Source organism: Oryctolagus cuniculus, chromosome 4, assembly GCF_051225735.1.
Source record: "Oryctolagus cuniculus isolate XC-2025 breed Fujian yellow rabbit chromosome 4, ASM5122573v1, whole genome shotgun sequence".
Classification (NCBI taxonomy): domain Eukaryota; kingdom Metazoa; phylum Chordata; class Mammalia; order Lagomorpha; family Leporidae; genus Oryctolagus; species Oryctolagus cuniculus.
In genome coordinates, this window is record NC_142870.1 from 145,617,211 (window position 1) to 145,639,658 (window position 22,448).

Consider the following 22,448-nt stretch of genomic DNA (forward strand, 5'->3'; position numbering starts at 1 on the left):
TCACCAGTTAGACTAACAACTGATTTCTTAGCAGAAACCCTACAGCCTAGGAGAGAATACAGAGACATAGTCCAAGTCCTAAAAGAAAAAAAAATTCCAACCTATAATCCAGCAAAGCTCTCCTTTATGAATGAGTGAAATAAGGACCTGCCAAAACAAAAAGAAATTGAAAGAATTTGTCACCATTTGTCTAGCCTTAAATGATTCTTAAGAATGTCGGGGCCGGTGCTGTGGTGCAGCAGGTTAACACCCTGGCCTGAAGCGCCAGCATCCCATATGAGCGCCAGTTCTTGTCCCAGCTGCTCCTCTTCCAATCCAGCTCTCTGCTATGGCCTGGGAAAGCAGTAGAAGATGGCCCAAGTCCTTGGGCCCCTGCACACACGTGGGAGACCCAGAGGAAGCTCCTGGCTTCGGATCGGTGCAGCTCTGGCCATTGTGGCCATCTGGGGAGTGAACCATCGGATGCCTTTCTCTCTCTGTGTAACTCTGACTTTCAAATAAATAAATAAATCTAAAAAAAAAAAAAAAAAAGAATTTGCCAAAAGACTTTAAAAAAAAAAGAATATGCTACACACAGAAACAGAAAACAGTAGTCATCATTATTAAAGAATGTAAAGGCAGAAAATCTCTTAGTAAATGTACAAAGGAAATCCAAAGTAAACAACAGAAATATTTATGAAAAAAATGGTAGAACCAAATCATTACTTATCAATAATAACCTTGAATGTAAATGGCCTAAATTTTCCTATTAAAAGATACAGGCTGGCTGAATGGATTACAAAACAAAATCCATCTATTTGTTTTATAAGAACAATAGCACGGTGGGTGCTGTGGCGTAGCAGGTAAAGCTGCCACCTGCAATGCCAGCATCCCATAAGGGTAACAGTTTGAGTCCTGTCTGTTCCATTTCTGATCCAGCTTTCTGCTATGGCCTGGGAAAGTAGAAGAAGATGGTCCAAGTCCTTGGGTCCCTGCACCCACATGGGAGGCCAAGAAGCTCCAGGCTCCTGCTTTGGATCGGTGCAGCTCTGGCAACTGTAGTCACTGGGGAGTGAATCAGCAGATGGAAGACCTCTCTCTCTGCCTCTGCCTAATAAATAATAAAAAAAATTTTTTAAAAATCTAGATGTCCCTATGAGAAACACACCTCACCAACAAAGATACACACAGACTAAAATTAAAGAATGGAAAAATATATACACAGACTGAAAATGAAAGCATGGAAAAAATATTCCATGCTAACAGAAAGCAAAAAAAGAACAGGTAAAACCATCCTAATACCAGACAAAATAGATTTTAACATAAACTCTGTTAAAAGAGACAAAGAAGAGCAATATGTAATGATTAAGGGATCAATTCAACAAGAAGATGTAACTATAGTACATGTATATACACCCAATGCCAGGGCACCTAGCTATTTGAAACAAATGTTAATGGATCTAAGGGGAAGTACAGAATCTAGGACAATAGTAATGAGAGACTTAAACACCACACTTTCATCAATTGGCAGATCAACTAGTCAGAAAATCAACAAAGAAAACAACAGAGATAATGGATACTATGGAGAAATAAACCTGATATCTACAGAGCATTTCACCAAACAGTTGAAGAATACACTTTTTTTTATTAAAGCTTTTATTTAATGAATGCAAATTTCATAGGTACAACTTTAGGAATATAATGGTTCTTCCTCCCATACCCACCATCCCACCCCCACTCCCATCCTACCTTATACTCCTTCTCCCATCTCATTCTTCATTAAGATTCATTTTCAATTAACTATATCAGAAGACCAACTCTATACTAAGTAAAGATTTCAACAGTTTTCACTTCCCCACACACATACAACGTATGTTTGAGAACAAGTTTTGCAGTTAATTCTCATAGTACAACTCATTAAGGACAGAGGTCCTACATGGGGAGCTAGTGCACAGTGACTCCTGTTGTTGATTTAATAATTAACACTCTTATTTATTATGTCAGTGATCATCCGAGGCTCTCGCCATGAGCTGCCAAGGCTATGGAAGCCTTCTGAGTCCACAAACTCCGTTGGTATTTAGACAGGGCCTTAAGGAAAGTGGAAGTTCTCTCCTCCCTTCAGAGAAAAGTACATCCTTCTTTGATGGCCCCTTCTTTCCACTGGGGTCTCACTCACAGAAATCCTTCATATAGGATATTTTTTTGCCATAGTGTCTTGGCTTTCCATGCCTGAAATGCTCTCATGGGCTTTTTAGCCACAGAAGAATACACATTATTTCATTAGTGCATGGGATTTTCTCTAGGATAGACCATATGCTAAGCCATAAAACAAATCTCAGCAAATTCAAAACAACTGAAATCATATCATTTTCTGGCCACATTGGAATGAAGTTGAAAATTAACAACTCAAGAATCTCTTATTAATATGCAAATACATGGAAACTGAACAACATGTTCCTGAACGAACAGTGGGGTCATAGAAATTAAAAGGGAAACCAAAAAGTTCCTGGAAACAAATGAAGATGACAACACATCAAAAGTTATGAGATACAGCAAAAGCAGTGATAAGAGAGAAGTTTATAGCAATTAGTGCCTATATCAAGAACTATTAATGCATCTCAAGGACCTACAGAAACAACAATTAGTAGAGGAAAGATATAACTAAAATTAAAGAATAAACAAAACTGAGGGGCTGGTGCTGTGGCGCAGTAGGTTAATCCTCCGCCTGCGGTGCCAGCATCCCATATAGGCACTAGTTCTAGTCCCGGCTGCTCCTCTTTCAATCCAGCTCTCTGCTGTGGCCTGGGAGAGCAGAAGATGGCCCAAGTCCTTGGGCCCCTGTACCCACATGGGAGACTGAGAAGAAGCACCTGGCTCCAGGCTTTGGATTGGCATAGCTCCAGCCATTGCAGCCATTTGGGGAGTGAATCAACAGAAGGAAGACCTTTCTCTCTGTCTCTCCCTCTACTGTCTATAACTCTACCTCTCAAATAAATAAATGAAATCTTAAAAAGATAAAACTGAAGCAAAAAAATTATGAAAGATCAATGAAATAAAGAGTTTGTATTTTGAAACAATAAACAAAATTGATATACCAATGGCTCAACTAACTAACAAGAAAAAAGAGGGAGATGATCCAAGTCAATAAAATCAGAGATGAAAAAGGAGATGTAGAAACGGGTACCACAGAAATAAAAAGAGGGATCAGCACTGTGGTGTACTGTATAAAGCCACCACCTGTAGTGTTGGCATCCCATATGGGTGCCGGTTCGAGTACCCGCTGCTCTACTTCCGATCCAGCTCTCTGCTATGACCTGGGAAAGCAGTGGAAGATGGCCCAAGTCTTTGGGCCCCTGCACCCACATGGGAGGCCCAGAAGAAGCTCCAGGCCCCTGGCTTCAGATCGGCACACCTCCAACTGGTGTAGCCAATTGGGGAGTGAACCAGTAGAAGGAAGACCTCTCTCTCTCTCTCTCTCTCACTCTCTCTCGCTGCCTCTCCTTTCTCTGTGCAACTCTGACTTTCAAATAAATAAATAAATCTTCAAAAAAAAAAAAAAAAAAGAAAGGAAGAAGAAAAAGAATCATCAGGAATTACTTCAAGCAGCTATATGCCAACAAATAAGAAAATCTAGAAGAAATGGATAGATTCTTAGATACATACAATCTACCAAATTTGAGTAATGAAGACATAGAAAACCAAAAATCAGACTGATAACCAAGATGCTGACTGAATCAGTAGTAAAGACCATCCAAACAAAGCCCATGACCGGATAGCTTCACTGCTGAATTTAGCAGACTTTTAAAGAACTAATTTCAATTATTCTCAAACTATTCAAAACAACTGAAAGTGAGGGAATCCTCCCAAACTCCTTCTATGAAGCCAGCATCACCTGAATTCCTAAACCAGAAAGATACAATAGAGAAAGAGGACTATACACCAAAATCCCTGGTGAACACAGAGGCAAAAATCCTCAACAAAATACTAGCTAATCAAATCCAACAACACATCAGAAAATCATTCACCTAGACCAAGTGGGATCTATCCCTTATATGCAGGGATGGTTCAACATTCGCAAATCAATCAATGTGATACATCACATTAACAAACTGAAGAACAAAAACCATACAGTTATCTCAATAGATGCAGAGAAATTATTTGATAAAATTCAACATCCTTTCATGATAAAAAACCTTAAGCAAATTGGGTGTATAAGGAACAGTCCTCAGCATAATCAAGGCAATGTATGACAAACTCACAGCCAGCATCCTATTTAATGGGCAAAAGTTGTCAGCATTTCCACAAAGATCCAGAACCACTGGAAAGTGGTGCCCACTTTCACCACTGCCATTCAATATAGTTCTTGAAGTTTCAGCCAGGGCCATTAGGCAAGGAAAAGAAATCAAAGGGATACAAATTGGAAAGCAGGAAGTCAAATTACCCATGTTTGCAGATGACCTGATTCTATATATAGGGGAACCAAGACTCCACTAATAGACTATTGGAAATCATAAGAGAGTTTGGTAAAGTAGCAGGATATAAAATTAACACAAAAATCAATAGCCTTTATATGCACAGATACTACCACGTCTGACAAAGAATTTGTAAGATCAGTCCCATTCACAATAGCTAGAAAAACATTCAATACTTGGAATAAATATATATCTAAGAAGGTGAGAGATCTCCACAATGGAAATTACAAAACACTAAAGAAAGAAATAGAAGACACACATACACACACACACACAAAAAGGAAAAAATCTTCCATGTTCACGGATTCAAAGAATTAATATCATCAAAATGTCCATATTACTGAAAGTAATTTACAGATTCAATGTGATCTAATCAAAATACCAATGACAGTCTGCTCAGATCAAGAAAAAACAATGCTGAAATTCATACGGAAACACGAGAGACCCCAAATAGCTACAGCAATCTTAAACAACAAAAACAAAGCCAAGGCATCACAATACCAGATATCAGGACACACTACAGGGTAGTTATAATCAAAATAGCCTGGTATTGGTACAAAAAGAGAGAAGTAGATCAAAGAACAGAAAAGAAATCCCAGAAATCAATTCATGAATCTATAACCAACTAATCTTTGAAAAGGAGCAAAATTCAATCCCTGGAGAAAGGACAGTCTCCCCAACAAACACAGCATTTGTTGGATCTCCAAATGCAGAAGTATGAAATGAGATTCCTACCTTACACTGTAAACAAAATTCAACTCAAAATGGATCAAGGATCTAAAAATCTACAACCTGATATCATCAAATTATTAGAGGAAAACATCAGGGAAATTCTGCAAGACATCAGCATAGGTAAAAACTTTTTGGAAAAGACCCCACAAGCACTGGCAATAAAAGCAAAAATAGACAAATGGGACTACATTAATCTAAGAAGGTTTTGTACTGAAAAGGAAACACTCAAAAAAGTGAAGAGGCAAGTGAGAGAATAGGAGAAAATTTTTGCAAAGAATGCAACTGATAAAAGATTAATATCCAGAATCTATAAAGAGCTCACAAAACTCAACAACAAAACAAACACTCCAGTTAAGAAATGGGTAGGGGCTGGTGCCATGGTGCAGTGGGTTAAGCCACAGCCTATAGTGCCGGCATCCCATATGTGTGCTGGTTCATGTCCTGGCTGCTCCACTTCTGATCCAGCTCCCTGCTAATGTGCGTGGGAAAGCAGTAAAAGATGTCCCAAGTCTTTGGGCTCCTGCACCCATGTTGAAGACCTAGAAGAAGTCCTGGCTCCTGGCTTTGGCCTGGCACAGCCCTGGCTGATGAAGCCATTCTATGGAGTGAATCAGCCAATGGAAGACTGCTGTCTCCTTTGCTCTCTCACTCTTGCTCTAGCTCTTGCTCTTGCTCTGTAACTCTACCTTTCAAATAAATAAATAAATAAATCTTTTTAAAAAAGAAGAAATGGGCAAAGGACTTGAACAGGCATTTTTCAAAAGAGGAAATTCATATGGCCAACAGACACATGAAAAAATGCTCCGGATCACTAGCAAATAAATGAGAAATTCAAATAAAAACCACAATGAGGTTTCATCTCATCCCCGTTAGAATAATTCTCACACAAAAATCAAAAAACAATAAGAAGTTGGTAAGCATGTGGGGAAAAATGCATCCTAATACACTGCTGGTGGGAATGTAAAGTAGTATCGCCATTACAGAAGACAGTATGGAGAGTCTTCAGAGATCTGAAAATAGATCTACCATATGACCTTGCCATTCTACTCCTGGGAATTTACCCAAAAAGAAATGAAATCAGCATATGAAAGAGTTGTCTGTACTCTCATGATAATTGCAATTCAATTCACAATAGCTAAGATATAGAATCAATCCAGATGTTCATCAACTTGTGACTGGATGAAGAAAATGTGGTATACATACACTACAAAATAGTACTCAGCCATATAAAATGAAATGCTGTCTTTTGCAAGAAAATTGATGCAACTGGAAACCATTATACTTAGCGAGATATGACAGTCCCAAAAAGATAAATATTGGAGCCAGCACTGTGGCATAGTAGGCTAACCCTCAGCCTGCAGTGTCGGCATCTCATATGAGTACGTTCGTGTCCTGGCTGCTCCTCTTCCAATCAAGCTCTCTGCTTATTGTCTGAGAAAGCAGTTAAAGATGTGCTTGGGCCCCTGTAGCCATGTGGGAGACCTAGAAGAAGCTCCTGGCTTCGGATCTGCCTGGCTTCTGGCCGTTGCGGCCATTTGGGGGGCAATCCAGTTGATGGAAGACTTTTTCTGTCTCTCCCTCTTTCTGACTGTTAACTCTACCTCTCAAATAAAAAATAGTTTTAAAAAATAAAGTAAGAGAAAGACAAGTATCAGGTTTTCCCTGATCTGTGGTAACTAACAGAAAACAAAAAAGTACAGTGTATATGAGCAAAATTGACATTTTGAGATTTGATTATTGTTTATAGCCCTTGTATCTACTGTTGAGGAACAGTGTTTTGCTGAATTCTTTCTTTACTTAGTGGAGGGCTAGCTTCTGATTATAAAATAAACTGCAAGTATGTCATTGTTTAAATAAAGAGTAAGAAAGAAAGGAAGAGGGAGAGCGGGAATGTGGGTGGGAGGGAGGATAGAGTGGGAAGTATCACTATGTTCCTAAATCTGTATATATAAAATACATGAAATTTGCTCACATTATATAAATAAAAAGTTATAAATGAAAGTTAATGAAAAAATAGTCCATAAAATCAAAAACCATAAAAGCAAAGGTAAATTTGAAACAAAATTGAAAACTATTATTTAACAAAAGATGCCAAAACAAAGGGAGAAGACTCCAACAGACTGGAGGAAAACATTCCATTTTTATAATAAAGAATGAGTATCTAGAATATATATAAGAAAAATATAAACACTTTATACTGCATATAATAAAAGAACCAAATATAGGAGTGCTTAAATAAGGTGAAAGTTAAATTTCTCTCTCAAGCAAATGAAGGCGGAGGCTGGCGTGGCAGCTCCACTAAATGCTGGCAGGTCCACGCTTTCTAGCTCAGTGATCTATCTAGGATGACCTTACATCTGAGTTCCAATACACAGGGCAGGTGCCAGGAAGGATAAGGTAGTCTCTGCTCCCGCCTTCAAGGAGATTCCAGAGTCGTGCCAATCCTTCCACTCATATGCCATTATAACCCAGCTCCAAGGAGGTCAATGGGCCTAGCTAAAAGCCAGGACTCCTCTTATTAAAGACAGAGGAAGAATGGATCTTAGAAGGTAACCAGCACTCTGCTAAGTAACCCAGAAGAGTGTAAAGGAAATACAAATAACCAAAAAGTTTAGAAAAGATATTCACCCACAATGTTCATGCATAGCAGGGTGACTATAATTATTAATAACAGGTTGAATGTTTCATATAGTTAGAAGGGAGGATTTTGAACGTTCTCAAAGGAAGAAATGATAAATGTTTGAGGTGACAGATAATGTTAATTACTCAAATTTGATCACTACACATATGTACTGAAACATTACATTGTACTCCATAAATATGTACTATTATGTGTCAAAGATTTTTTTAAATTAAATAATACTTAAAATAAGGAGACACAGGTTAAGTAGCCCTCATCCAAAATGCTTGGGGGATAGGCATTTGGCATAATGGTTAAGATGCTACTTGGGACACCCATATTCCATATTGGAGTGCTGGTTCAAGTCCTGGCTCCTCTGATTTTAATCCAGCTTGCTTAAATACACAGCAGATAATGGCATAATTACTTGGGTGTCTGCCACCCACATAGGGGACCATGACTGCAATATGGGTTCCTAGCTTAAGCCTGCTCCAGCCATGGCTGTTGTAGGTTTTTGGAGAGTGAACCAGGGGATGGAAGATCTCTCTATGCCTGTCCCTCTGCATTTCAAATAAAATGAAGATGAATAAATCTTCTGAAAGGTTTGGGACCACAATTGTTTCAGATTTAGGAATTTTTTAGAGTTTCAGAAGATTTCAGAAGATATATATATATATCTGTTTCAGAAGATATATATATCTTGGGATGGAATCCAAGTCTAAACATGAAATTCATGTATGTTTCATACACACGTGTACATGTAGCCTGAAGGTAATTTCATATGATATTTTTAGTGTGCCTGAATTTTGAGTGTAACCCATTTTATAAGATCAGATATGGGAGAAGTTTTTCACTTGTGGTATGCTGGTACTAAAAAAATTTTGGAGCATTTTGGATTTCAGATTTGGATTTCAACCTGCATCATTTTGTGAAACTTTTATGAGAGGCACAAATTCACGAATTGGTGAGGGTGTGGGAATTTTAAAAAATAATATTTTTTAGAGACAGCTGGCTTTATTTTCATTTTACTTGAAAGGCAGAGAAAGCCAAAGGGGAGAGACAGAGAGACTTTCCATCCACCAATTCAGTCCTTGAATGCCCTCAACAGCCAGGGCTAAGCCAGGAACCCCATTTCTTGAGCCATCACCTGCCATCTCCCAGGATGCACATTATCAGGAAGCTGCATCTGAAGGACAGTAGCCAGGACTTCAACCAGGCACTCTGGTACGGGATGCAGGGGTCCCCGGCAGTGACTTAACAGCTGCACCAAAGGCCTGCTCCAAGGATTAAGATGTTCAACCTTACAATACACTAATTTCTTTTGCAAAAAGAATTAAGAGAATGGGAGCTGGTTTTGTGGCTTAGTGGGTTAAGCCGCTGCTTGCAACACCAGTATCCCAGATCAGAGTGCCTGGGTTCTAATCATGGCTGCACTGCTTCTGATCCACCTTTCTCTAATGTTCCTGGGAAGGCCCAGGTGCTTGGGTCCCCGCCATCCATGTGGGAGAATAAGACAGAGTTCCTAGTTCCTGGCTTCCGTCTGGCCCAGTCCTGGATGCTGTGGCTATTTGAGGAGTAAACCAGTGGATGGAATCTCTCTCTCTCACTCTTCCCTCTCTTCCTCTTTCTCTTGTGCTCTGCCTTTCAAATAAATGAATCTTTTTGAAAGACAGAACGTATTCAGCAATACTAGTGTTGAAAAAATAGAAACAAACATTATTACTTTAGATTATAGAACATGTAAATTTTTTTTTGTTAGTTTAGACATCTTAGGGACCAATTTGGCAGTATCTTAAATTTCTGGCTATTTATGATTATATGATCCAACAATTCCACCTTTCAGAATCTATGCAGTATCAACATCAACACGTTCGCACAAGTACCAGGATGTTCTCTGCTGGAATGTTTAAAATAAGGGAAATCTGGAAACAACCCCGTGTTCATATTAGGGGAATAGCCCCATGCATGATATTTTTGGCATGGCATCATTAATACTATCTGAAATTGCATTAATTTATCTACTTGTCTGTCATTCAAGAAATTAGCTCATCCAGGAAAAGAACATATGTAAGGAAAATATACACATATAGTACTTGTTTGGTTAAAAAGTCCTGAGAAGAAATGTAATTTTTTAAAAAATGAATTAAATATACTTCATTCCAACCTTTAATACCAGGAAATCACTAGAAGGCCCACATAAAGACCTGCAGGGTTGCAGACACAGGTTAAGGAATGCTAAAGTAGATGAAGCTTCCAAACTTGCCAACCAGAGAGACTGTCACTGCGTGTGGTCTTATTGCCTTTTTCTTTAGGGTCTGGAGTATTTCACAGGACAATCAACTCCCCCTCTTCATTAATGTAGAGCCATGAACTGCCTTCGATACATGGATACTGCTGGCATTTGTTGAGGAGTAACCACAATGGGAAAAAATACCAAGCTTGCCAAGATGTCCCATATTGAGAGAAAACAAAACGCTAACTCCTGAGCCTTAGCGCTTGAGGGGGTCTCAGCACTGGGAAGGGCACTGCCCAGCAGAGCTCACAGCAGCAGTATTCTGGGGCTCAATCCTCAACACTGCAGAGTAGGAATTTGCCTGTCATCTACAAGACAGTACATGCTTGCTATGGTTTCTAAGTCCTCAAGGACATCTCCATTCACAGTCACTATCTCAGCCACTTAATCCTTAATGCTGAAGATGAGCAATTTTCTTTCTTCTTTTTTAAAGGGTGAATGAAGCCCCCATACCACTTTCTGCTACTGTATTGAGTCCTCAAAGGTAGGTTCAGTTTCTATCTTTTTGTCTTTTTTGTTTGTTTAAAGATTATTTATTTGAAAGGCAGAAAAGGCAGAGTTACAGGGAAAGAGAAAGAGAGAGAGAGAGATCTCTTCTATCCACTTGTTCACTCCCCTAAATGGCTGCAACGGTCATCTTCCACTGCTTTCCCAGGCCACAGCAGGGAGCTGAATCAGAAGTGGAGCAGTCAGGACATGAACCCACGCCCATACGGGATGCCAGAGTTGCAAGCAGCTGCTTTACCCACTGGGTCACAGGGCAGGGACCAAGGAATTTTCAAACTTTTTCTAACGGGATGGCCTCTGTTCAATAGACATGTAAAGATGAATAAATAAGCAAGTCAGTGAGGAACAGACTCAGTACTGGGGGCAGGAGGCATGTTCAGATCTTAGGGAGTGCAGGGAGCAGAATCTGAAGGGGGAAGATAGAGAAATGAGGAGAGAAGTTTTCGTAGGTGGGAAGCAAAGGTCCTGAGGCAGGAACATTGTTGGCTTCTAGAAGAAAAAGGTATCACTCCTGACGGGGACAAAGCAGACACAGGGGACAAATTATGCAGTGCCCTGTGATAAATGCACAGCTTCTGAATGGAGAAACTGATTTTAAAAGGATCCTCTCATTGCTGTGCTGAGAGAGGCAGTAAGACAGGAAAAACAGGAAAAAGAGGCTACTGCAGTGACCCGGGAGATACAGTGGTGGCCTGGACAACATGAAGCAGTGCATATTGGGAAGAGACTCAATCTAGATACATTTTGAAGATAGACCCTGCTGATAGATTGAACGTGGGATGAAAGAGCAAAGAGAAAGATGACTGCAAGAGTTTTGGCCTGGGCATGGAGCTGGCTGAAATAGGATTAGGCGGGGCCAGCACTGTGGGATAGTGGGTAAAGCCAATGTTGGCAGTGCCAGCATCCCATATGGGTGCCAGTTTGAGTCCCAGCTGCTCCACTTATGATCCAGATCTCTGCCAAGGCCTGGGAAAGCAGTATAAAACGGCCCAAGTCCTTGGGCCACTGCACCCGCATGGAAGATTCAGAAGGAGCTCCCAGCTCCTGGCTTCAGATTGGCCCAGTTCCAGCCATTGGGGCCTTTTGGGGGAGTGTACCAGCAGATGGAAGACCTCTCTTTCTCTCTCTCCCTCTCTCTGTCCCCCCGACCCCCCTCCTGGCTGTCTCTCTGTAATTCTTTCAAATAAATAAATCTTTAAAAAAAAGAAAACTAAGTTAAAAAGAGATATGATATGCCAAAAGCTTAAGTAACTAAAGAGAACCACATAATGGACTTCATCTGAATTAAAAATTTTCGTGGAAAAGACAGTTAACAGAGAAAAGAGGGGCCTGCACTGCAGCTTAACAGTTACGTGGCCCCTGCAGAGCTGGCGTCCCATATGGATGCAGGTTTGAGTCCTGGCTGCTCCACTTCCCATCCAGCTCTCTTCTATGGCCTGGGAAAGCAGCAGAAGATGGCTCAAGTGCTTGGGCCCATGCACCCACATGCAAGACCCGGATGAAGCTCCTGGCTCCTGGTTTCGGCCTGGTCCATCCCTGGTTGTTGGCCATTTGGGGAATGAACAGCAGATGGAAGCTCTCTATCTCTTTGTAACTCTGTCTTTCAAATAAATAAATCTTTTTTTAAAAAAAATAGAGTGAAAGGACTGGAGAGCTGCCGTTGTGGCTCAGTGGGTTAAGCTGCCTCCTGGAAAGCTGGCATGCCATGGAGGGGCCAGTTTGAGAACTGGCTGCTCCACTTCCAATCTAGCTTTGTGCTGATGCACCTGGGAAGGCAGTGGAAGATGACCCAACTACCTGGACTCCTGCCACCCATCTGGGAGAACTTGATGAAGCTCCTGGCTTTGACCTGGATCAGCCCTGGCCATTGTGATCATTTGGGGAGTGAGTCAGAGGATGGAATATTTCTCTCTCTGTGTAACTCTACCTTTCAAATAAATAAAATAAATCTTTTTTTTAACAAAAGGAAGTAAAAAGACAGCCCACAATATGGGAGAAATATATGTAAATTACTTTTGTGATAGAGGTCCTGTGCCCAGAATATACAAAGAACTCTTATTGCACAACAACAAAAAATTAACCTAATTAAAAAAATGGGCAAAGAGCTTGAATAAATATTTTTCCAAATAGATATTTATCCAAAGAGGATATAAAATTGGCTAACACACAGGAAAACATGTTCAACATCATCAGTCACTAGGGAAATGCAAATCAAAACTACAATGAGATAACACTTCATATCCACTAGGACAGCAATAAATGAAGAACTAGAAAAAAGTGTTAGTGGGGATATAGAGAAAATAGAATTTACATTGCTGGTAGAAATTTAAAATGGTGCAGTTACTATGAAAAACAATTTGGCGGTTCCTCAAAAACTTAAACACAGCATTACCATATGACTCTTATAGGCTTACACGCAAAAGAACTTGATAACAGGTATTTAAAGCAAAACCTTGCAAATGAATGCTCTTAGCAGCACTATTTACAAGAGCCAAAAGGTATAAACAGCTCATATACACATCAACTGTTATCTCTATACAAGGGAGTATTAAGCAACTGAAAAAAGGAATAAAGCACTGATGCATGCTACAACATAAACAAACTTTGTAAATAATATATGGAGTGAATGAAACCAGAAGCAAAAAGTCCTATTTTATGATGCATTTTTAAAAATATTTTATTTATTTATTTATTTGATAGGTAGAATTACAGACAGTGAGAGGGAGAGACAGAGAGAAAGGTCTTCCTTCCGTTGGTTCACTCCCCAAATGACTGCAACAGTCAAATCTGTGCTGATCGGAAGCCAGGAGCCAGGTGCTTCTTTCCGGTCTCCTATGTGGATGCAGGGGCCCAAGGACTTGGGCCATCTTCTACTGCTTTCCCAGGCCATAGAAGAGAGCTGGATCGGAAGTGGAGCAGCAAGGACTAGAACCAGCGCCCATATGGGATGCCAGTGCCGCAGGTGGAGGGTTAACCTACTGCACCACGGCACCAGCCCCTATGATGCGTTTTTTTTTTTTAAAAAAGATTTGTTTTACCTTTATTTGCTTTATTTTTATTATTTAAATAAAGAGATGAAATTTATCTATTAACTCTGAATTACAGAGAGAGAGAGAAAGAGAGAGGGAGAAGGAGGGAGAAGGAGAGGGAGGGAAGGAAGGAAGGAGAGAGGGAGAGAGGGAGAGAGATTTTTCCAGCCGCTGATTCACTCTTCAAATGGCCTCAACTGCTGGGGCTGGGCCAGCCAAAGCCAGGAGCCTGGAGCCTCCTCCAGGTCTCCCAAATGGGTGCAGGGGCCCAAGCACTTGGTCCATCCTCTGCTGCTTTCCCAGGTGCATCAGCAGGGAGCGGGATTGGAAGTGGAGCAGCCTGGACTTGAACCCACACCCATATGGGATGCTGACATCACAGGTGGAGGCTTAATCTGCTATGCCACAGTGCTGGCCCTATGATGCAGTTTTTATGAAATATTCAGAATGGGCAAATCCATACAGAAAGAAAACTGGTAGCTGCCCCCACCTGGGAGGTGAAGGGAATGAGGAGTGACTGATTAATGGGTCTGGGGTTTCCTTGTGGGATGATGAAAATGTCCTAGATATAGACAGCGGTGATGACTGCACGTATTGTGAATGCACTGAAAGTCACTTATACTTTGCACCCAAGAACTGACTCCTCATCTGCCACTCAGTTATCACAGAGGAGCTCTGAACTACTTTGCCAATGGAAGTTTCCCTCCATCTACCAAAACTCAGGCATAGCACCTAACTGCTCTGGAGATGGTGAAACTCACACAGCTGCCCAAGCACACAGAAATGTACTTCCTAAAGTTTATTTAAAAATGGAAAAGATGCCTATTTTGGAGCAAAAAGATTTTGAAATCCATGCATAGTTTTTTTTTCATAACGTACATTTTCCAAGAACTTTCTGAAGTATCCTCATACAGTTTCTAACGAACAGTTCAAACCATCTTCTTGGACCAAAGTCTCCCATTCATCTCACAAAGTCATCCTTTATCTAAGTTAACTATCATCCACCTAACTGGTAAGGCAATGATAGCTATGAAGGCTGATGTCCCACAACATGATACTCCTGTTTGCAAAAGGCAGCTCAAGGGCTTATGCCTTCAACTAATAAAACAGCCTTCTCCCAACCCTATGTTTTCAGCTCTCCTGCTAGACCACAACTCCTGGAAATTTGAAGCACAAAACTGACCTTTAAAACCTTCTCTTCCTGATCAAGGTTGTCAACAAGGCAGAAATGACTTAAGAAACAGACTGTTGTGGCCTTTTACATGACAACCTATCCTAGATAGTCATCTAACCCAGGTCTTTAAGATGACAGCATTCACACCACCTTTTGGAAACCAAAGTTTATCCAGTGTTCTCTCTTTCTGTCTCAGATTAAGGAGGAGCTACCTCCAACTTATATTTATATACTTCAGTCATCATCAATGATAAAGATTTCAAAGCATGAGAAATTTTACATGCATACAACTGGAAAAATGAAGTTAACTGGAAAAATACAGCTGCAAAAACTACTCCTGGGAATTTTACAGTTAGATACACATTCCCTAATACAGTGAAGCATTCCATTTTCAACATGTCAACAATCTGGTCTTTGTTCATCAGTTGAACTGGGGGATGATGTCAGGGTCACTGCAGCCCAGACTTCAGGAGTTGGCCTTTAGGAGCTCTATGGCTTTCCAGATAAGAGACTTAGGGTCTAACTGCCAACATCTGAATCAGGCCACTTCAGTAACAAGCAAAATATCTCCTCGGTGAAAAGCACAAACTCTACAAAACAAAGAAGACCCTTCTAAGCTCAGGGAGAAGGGTAACCAGGTACTACTGTGCTAGCTCCCTTAAAAGTTAGCAGTGTTTGGGTAACCCATAGACCAAGCATCTACAAAACAGACACAGGGAGCCGGCACTGTGGCACAGTGGGTTAAGGCCCTATCTTGAAGTGCTGGCATCCCAAGTGAGCGCCGGCTCTAGACCCGGCTGCTCCTCTTCCGATCCAGCTCTCTGCTATGGCCTAGGAAAGCAGTGGAAGATGGCCCAAGTCCTTGGGCCCCTGCGCCCATGTGGGAGACCAGGAGGAAGCATCTGGCTCCTGGCTTCGGATCGGCATAACTCCGGCCATTGTGGCCATCTGGGGAGTGAACCAGCAGATGGAAGACCTCTCTCTCTCTCTGTCTCTACCTCTCTGTAACTCTTTCAAATAAATAAAATAAATTAAAAAAAAAAAAGACACAGAAAACACCAGTCCCGTCCTCACTACTCCTTTTCAGACAAACTCAAAAGACTTTTCCAAAATTTACCTTTCCTATTTCCTTATTCTTTACCACTAATCTTATTTCTGCCTCTTCCAATCTGAAATAATTCTTGGTGAGGTAAAAGACCCTATCTTGATGAATCTGACAAAATTTCAGCCCCTATCTTTATTTGATGATCCCTCTCTTTCCTTGTCTCTTATGAACACACCTTAAACTAGAATACAGATTCTAAAATAAGCATTTAAAGCAAAAATCAAGTATAGCTTAAATTACTTTTGAGAGTCCTTTAAATGGGCCATTAAGCATAGCATATTTGAACATATAAAAGCAAAACTTTGTACTAATTAACTTGTTGCAATTAAAAACACAGTGGAGTATATCAGGTTAGGTCTGCACACCTGAATGTCACTGTACCTCCCTAGCCACCTCTCATCCCTTTCCTGGGCTACCTCCCTCTACTGAACTTTGAAATGCAAGGTCTGTGCCTTGTCAATCTGTCAATGGTTCTCAACTTCCAGTGCTCAGTGGAATCACCTGAGGAGCTTTACAGACCCGAGGCTGCAATTCAGACCCAGTAAACAAATACAAATTTCTTAGGTGGACCCAAGCATTAGTATTTTTTAAAAAATATTCAGTGACTTCAATGTACAACCAAGATGAGAATCAGTTTTTCATTCTCTTTCTTGACCAGGAAGCACACACTCAAAAACCTACAAAGTCAGAGAAGTAAATGAGCAAAGCCAGTAAGATCTAGGGTGCAACGGGCTCTGCGGTGAATTAGAAAGCAGCCAGGACCAGCTGTGACTGAGCTCCAGTCATTGCTTCTATATGGGAGAGCCAGCTCAGCAGGGTTTCATCTTTGTTTTTCTTAAAAATATTTATTTATGGGGCCAGCGCCGTGGCATAGCAGGTAAAGTCGCTGCCTGCAGTGCCAGCATCCCATTTGGGTGCCAGTTAGAGTCCTGGGTGCTCCACTTCCGATCCAGCTCTCTGCTATGGCCTGGGAAGCAGTAGAAGATGGCTCAAGTCCTCGGGCCCCTGCACCCACATGGGAGACCTGGAGGAAGTTCCTGGCTCTGGATAGGCACAACCCAGGCCGTTGCGGTCAAGTGGGGAGTGAACCATCGGATGCAAGATACCTCTCTCTCTCTCATTGCCTCTCCTTCTCTAACTCCAACTTTCAAATAAATAAATAAATCTTTAAAAATATAATTATTTATAGGGTTGACGCTGTGATGTAGGAGGTAAAGCCCCTATCTGCAGTGCTGGCATCCCATATGGATGCTGGTTCTAGTCCTGCCTGCTCCCCTTCCGATCCAGCTCTCTATGGCCTGTGAAAGCAGTAGAAGATGGTCCAAGTCCTTGGGCTCCTGCACCCATGTGGGAGACCCAAAAGAAGCTCCTGGCTTCAGATCGGTGCAGCTCCGGCCGTTGCAGCCATTTGGGGAGTGAACCAGCGGATGGAAGACCTCTCCCTCTCTCCCTCCCTTGCTCTCTGCCTCGCTGTATCTCTGCCTTTCAAAATAAATCAATAAATAAATCTAAAGAGTTACAGAGAGAGAGGGAGAAATGTTCCATCTGCTGGTTCACTCCCTAGGTGGTCACAATGGCCAGTGCTGGTCCAAGCTGAACCCAAGAACCCAGAGGTCCATTCAGGTCTCTTACATGGGTGGCATGGGCCCAAACACATGGACCATCTTCCCGTTTTTTTCCAGGCCATTAGCAGGGAACTGTATGGAAAGTGGAGCAGCCAGGACACAAACCGATGCCCACATGAGATACAGGCGTCTCAGGCTGTGGCTTAACCTGCTATACCACAGCGCCGGCCCCCATCTTCTTATTTTTAAAAGAGAAGCCACACATCTGGATTTCCACAGGAAATCTTGAAATGTTAAAATATTGGCGACTAATTCAAAATTGAACAACAAAACCACTTAAGGGGCAAAACAAAACACATCTGTGAGCCAGATTCAGTTGTGGGCTACTAGTTTGCAATTTCAACCACACCCTTCAATTTACACCTAAAACTCTGTGTTTCCAGTTCTGCACTTTTCTCTGGGCCCCGGATTTGAAATGTCAAATGCTTGTGTGCCATCTCCACTTGAAAATAATAGCAGTCCCAAAGTAAATGGTAATTTAAATGCACCTCAAAACTATTTATCCTTACAATGTTCTTTCAGTCAACAACTGGGTAGGAAAGCCAGAGCCCTGGGATGCATCCCAGGAACTTCTTTCTCTCCACTCTTGTGCTATACAAACCAACAAATCCTATCTACAGTGCCTCCTAAATATATCTCATGCATATGTGTACTTCTCTTCATCTGTACTGCTACCAGCTAAGTTAGCTACCATCTTTTCTTAGTTACCCACAATAACCTTAATTAGGGTCAGTTGCTCCCCACAATCACTCATTTCCTTTCAAACCACTCTAATATGACCAGAATGATCTTTGAAAATGTAAATATATACAAATATATCTGTTACACTATATATAAGAAATACATATGTGTGTACATACATATATTTGTCCAAACAATTCCACTTCTGTTTGTCCTAAAAATATGTTCACACACCTGTGAGCCAGCATATCCATAGTACTGTTCATAGTAAATTATCAGAAGCAATCTAAATGTCCATCAATAGGGGAGAGGTTAAGTAATCTACAGTATATCCATATAATGAAATGCTTTACAGTCACTCAAAAGACGAGGAAGCTCTATACTGCAAAGGAAAACTTCATAGCACACTGTTAAGAGAACAGAGTGTACACTATACACTGTGTAAAGAAAGAGGAGGAAAGAACACACACTTGCATGAATGTCCACAACTGCTACGATGCACAAGACTAGCATCAGTGCTTATTCTTTTGGATGGACAGGGGGAAACGGTGGCTTCTACGGAGAGTAACACTTACAGAAGACATTCTGATTTAACAGCCTGGAAGACGGCCTGGACACCTGCCCTTGGTTAAGTTCCTAGAGTGGTTTTAATGAGCAGGTTGGCCTACACCGCTGCTGGGGATGGCCTCCGCTGCCTTCACCAGCTCATTCTGTATAGTCCCACTCGCAGTACTTTCCATGCTCCGGCCTCGCTGCCCACTTCTGTGCTTCAGAAAAGGTGCTGAGGTTTCTGCCTGAGGGCCTTCGCACGGATACCATGCCCCCAAACTTCACCTAGTACCTCCTGCTTTTCCTTCGGAGTCCACCTCAAAGGTTTCCTTCCTGAAGGTCAGGACCCCTGTTTTATGTATTGGGAGCAACCCCTGCTCCTCGGAAAATTCAATACAAGTGCAATGAGGTAACTGTATCACCGCATTGATACACTGTATCAATACAACCTTTCATCGGCTTTACACTACAAAGTTCGGGAGTACAGAGACCACATCACTTGCTTTAACCACTGTATTCTCTAACTTAGCAAAAATAAGCCTTCAGATACTTATTAAATAAATGTTGACTGCTGCTGCCCCCAAGCTTAGGATAGAAATCAACACATAAAGCAAACAACAACAATGCAGTGCAATGGTGTTAAGGCAGAAGGCAGTTTAGAACCATGGTTCTCAACTGAGGGTGATTTGGGCCCTATTTGGGAACATTTAGCAAAGGATGAAGGTGTTTTTGATCCTTACTAGTGTGTGTGGAGTGCTACTGGTGCCTGGTAAGCAGAGGTCAGGAATACTGCTAAACATCCTCTCTTGCACAAGACAGCCCTCCTCAACAAAGAATTACCTGGTCTAAAATGTCAACAGGCGCATAGTTGAGAATCCCTGTTTCAAAAGACAATAATACTCAAAAGGGTGGTCAAAGTCTACTCTCACTGCTGTGGGTTTCAAAAAAACAAAAACAAAAACCAGTGCTGGCGCTGTGGCACAGCAGGTAAAGCTACCGTCTTTGATGCCAACATCCCATACGGGTGCCAGTTCGTGTCCCAGCTGGTCCACTTCCGATCCAGCTCCCTGCTAACATGTCTGGGAAAGCAGTGGAAGATGGCCCAAGTGCTTGGGCCCCTGCACCCATGTGGGAGACCCAGAGGAAGCTCCTGGCTTTGGCCTGGCCCAGACTTGGCTGTTGTGGCTACCTGGGGAGTGGAGTGGACCAACAGATGGAAGGTATCTCTCTCTGTAACTCTGCCTTTCAAATAAAAATAAATCTTAGAAAAAGGTTAGTGTATGTGGGAGATGTCAAGAAAAGTTTGAGAGGAAGCAAAGCTTAATTTGTATATTGAAAGATGGCCAGGGTGAGACTGGTAGGAACTACGTTTGCCAGAAGTAATGAGGAGTCTCTGATGAGCTTAAAAGCAAAGTTCTGGCAGGTACTGGCTCCTCCAGTACCAATCCCCTTTATTCTCTTCTTGCTGAAACAAAACTTCCATGATCTGAGGGTGGCTGGTTTCAGCTAGACATTAAGGCCAAATTAATTCAGATCAAGATAAAGTCAAATAGCAGCTCCACTCTCCAGAATGTCTAGCTGCATTTTAAAATATGCAAATACACAGGACTTCAACTAATCTTTAACCACTTAACGTTTGGGCTGTTAGTGGATCAAGCTGTGTTTGGACCCAACAGCCAGGCTGATAAAGGCTTTTCCAAAACTTTCTGTTTTTAAAAAACTTTTTTACCTGCTTCCCCATCCTCAACTATGGATCTCCCAGATCGTATAAAAGATCCAAGTTTTGGCCAGTGCCGGCTCACTAGGCTAATCCTCCGCCTTGCGGCGCCAGCACACCGGGTTCTAGTCCCGGTTGGGGCGCCGGATTCTGTCCCGGTTGCCCCTCTTCCAGGCCAGCTCTCTGCTGTGGCCAGGGAGTGCAGTGGAAGATGGCCCAAGTCCTAGGGCCCTGCACCCCATGGGAGACCAGGAGAAGCACCTGGCTCCTGCCTTCGGATCAGTGCGGTGCGCTGGCCGCAGCGGCCATTGGAGGGTGAACCAATGGCAAAGGAAGACCTTTCTCTCTGTCTCTCTCACTGTCCACTCTGCCTGTCAAAAAAAAAAAAAAAAAAATCCAAGTTTTTCCCACAAGTATCTCACCCGCTAAGTTCTTTGGCCAGAGATGATAAAGCCATTTGGACGCAATCAATGTGATTGAGTGTAAATTAGGGGTGGACTACAGATTTCTAAAAAGGCTTCCAGGAAAAGTCACGGATACTTCTGAGAGAAGAAACTGAGATAACTGTTAGCAGATCACCAAGGGTGGGGGCAGGATCTGCGTTTCCCTACAGCACAAGCCTGCTGCCTGCTCAGCTGGGCGCCCATGCTCTGACCTAGTATGGCAATTCTTAGGGTCTCGGCACTGGGTGCTCCGTTTACAAGAAACTGAGGCCCGAGACGGAGGAAGAACAAAGAAAAATGCGTGGCAGCGAAGGTGCAGGGTATGTTTCGTACATCACCGCAGATTTGCGGAGGAACAGATGACGGAAAGCCCTACCAATCACTGATTTTTGCTTACGCGTAAAGATTCTATGTCCTGCTTTCGGACCGTTTCCTAATAAGAAAACACCTTATAATTTGCAAGCAACAATTCGTCTGCCCCTGCGTTTGCTGACCATTAAGGCTGGATAGCATTTCCCGAGCGCCAGGACCGGACACAACATGAGCGCGACGGAGTTGGGACGCAGCCTCTCTCCTGCCCGGCCAGCTGGCTTCCATCGCGAGGCCCCCCCCCCCCCCCGAGCACGCCCCTCGGGGGCGGCCGGGCTCGGTTCACCTCTGCTTCAGGTGCCCCGGCCGCCCGCCGCCCGCCGCCCCGAGCTGGTGACACATCCTTCTTTGGCCAAGTCGGGCCGAGGGTGGGCAGGGGGCGGGGAAGGAAAAAGCCAGCCCCAGCGCCTAACGACGTGACTCTCAGTTCTTCCAAACGCTGGCACGGCTTTCTCTGCCAAGCTCAAGTTCCCCGCGGGCTGCGCCGGCGACCCGGCCTCCGCGCCCCCCTCAGACCGGCCAGGGCCCGGGCCGCCCCTGCCTCCCTCCCTCACCTCCCGGGCTGCCGCGTCCGCCGCCACTCCGGACTCCCACAGCCGCGGCAGCCCCGCGCGGCCCCTCCGGACAGGCCGGTCCCCGCCCCTAGGCCCGGCCCCGCCCGCCCCGCGCCGCCCCCCACCCCGGCTCCGCCGCCCGCTCAGGCCCGGCCGGGGGCGCCCCGAGGGCTCCGGGCCGCGCGGCGGGCGTCCCCGCGCCTACCTCAGCGCCCGCTGCGCCGCCTCCGCCAGCGGCCGCCTGGGCTCCCCGTGGCGCGGGCTCTGGGACTGCGAACGCGGCGCGCGAGGAGCCGAGGCCCAGGCGCGCCCCGCCCCGCTGCCCGCCAGCCCCCTCCTCCCTCTCCTCCCCACCCTCCGCGGCGGGCTCCGCGCCTCTCCCCGACCCCGCGCCAGGCCCCGCCCCGCCCGCCGGCCCCGCCCCCGCCCCGCCTTCTCCTCCCCCCCGCCGGAGCAGGAAGGGGACCTCCAGGGGGGCCACGAGAGCCGCTGTGGCTGCCCAGGTTCGGCGGCTGGGCAGGCGCGCGATGCGCGGGGCTTACTGCTGCTTGCGGACGCGGCTTTTGGTGTGGATTTATTATTACTGTTACTGGAATCAT

The 22,448-nt window shown here is 43.5% G+C and overlaps 1 protein-coding gene across 5 annotated transcripts in view; it reads right to left on the minus strand.

Moving 5' to 3' along the window:
* The window catches only part of PPP2R3A (protein phosphatase 2 regulatory subunit B''alpha), a 210,699-nt gene extending 188,512 nt beyond the window's left edge, over nucleotides 1-22,187 (minus strand). For 2 of the 5 annotated variants that reach the window (XM_051818617.3, XM_089332231.1), the window contains exon 1: nucleotides 22,055-22,187. The gene's annotated coding sequence lies outside the window, so the exon portion shown is untranslated. Of the gene's footprint in view, nucleotides 1-21,849; nucleotides 21,927-22,054 lie in introns of those variants that run through there. The other 3 variants (XM_051818618.3, XM_070072785.2, XM_089332232.1) reach the window with 3 other exon arrangements.
* Nucleotides 22,188-22,448: the final 261 nt, after the last annotated feature.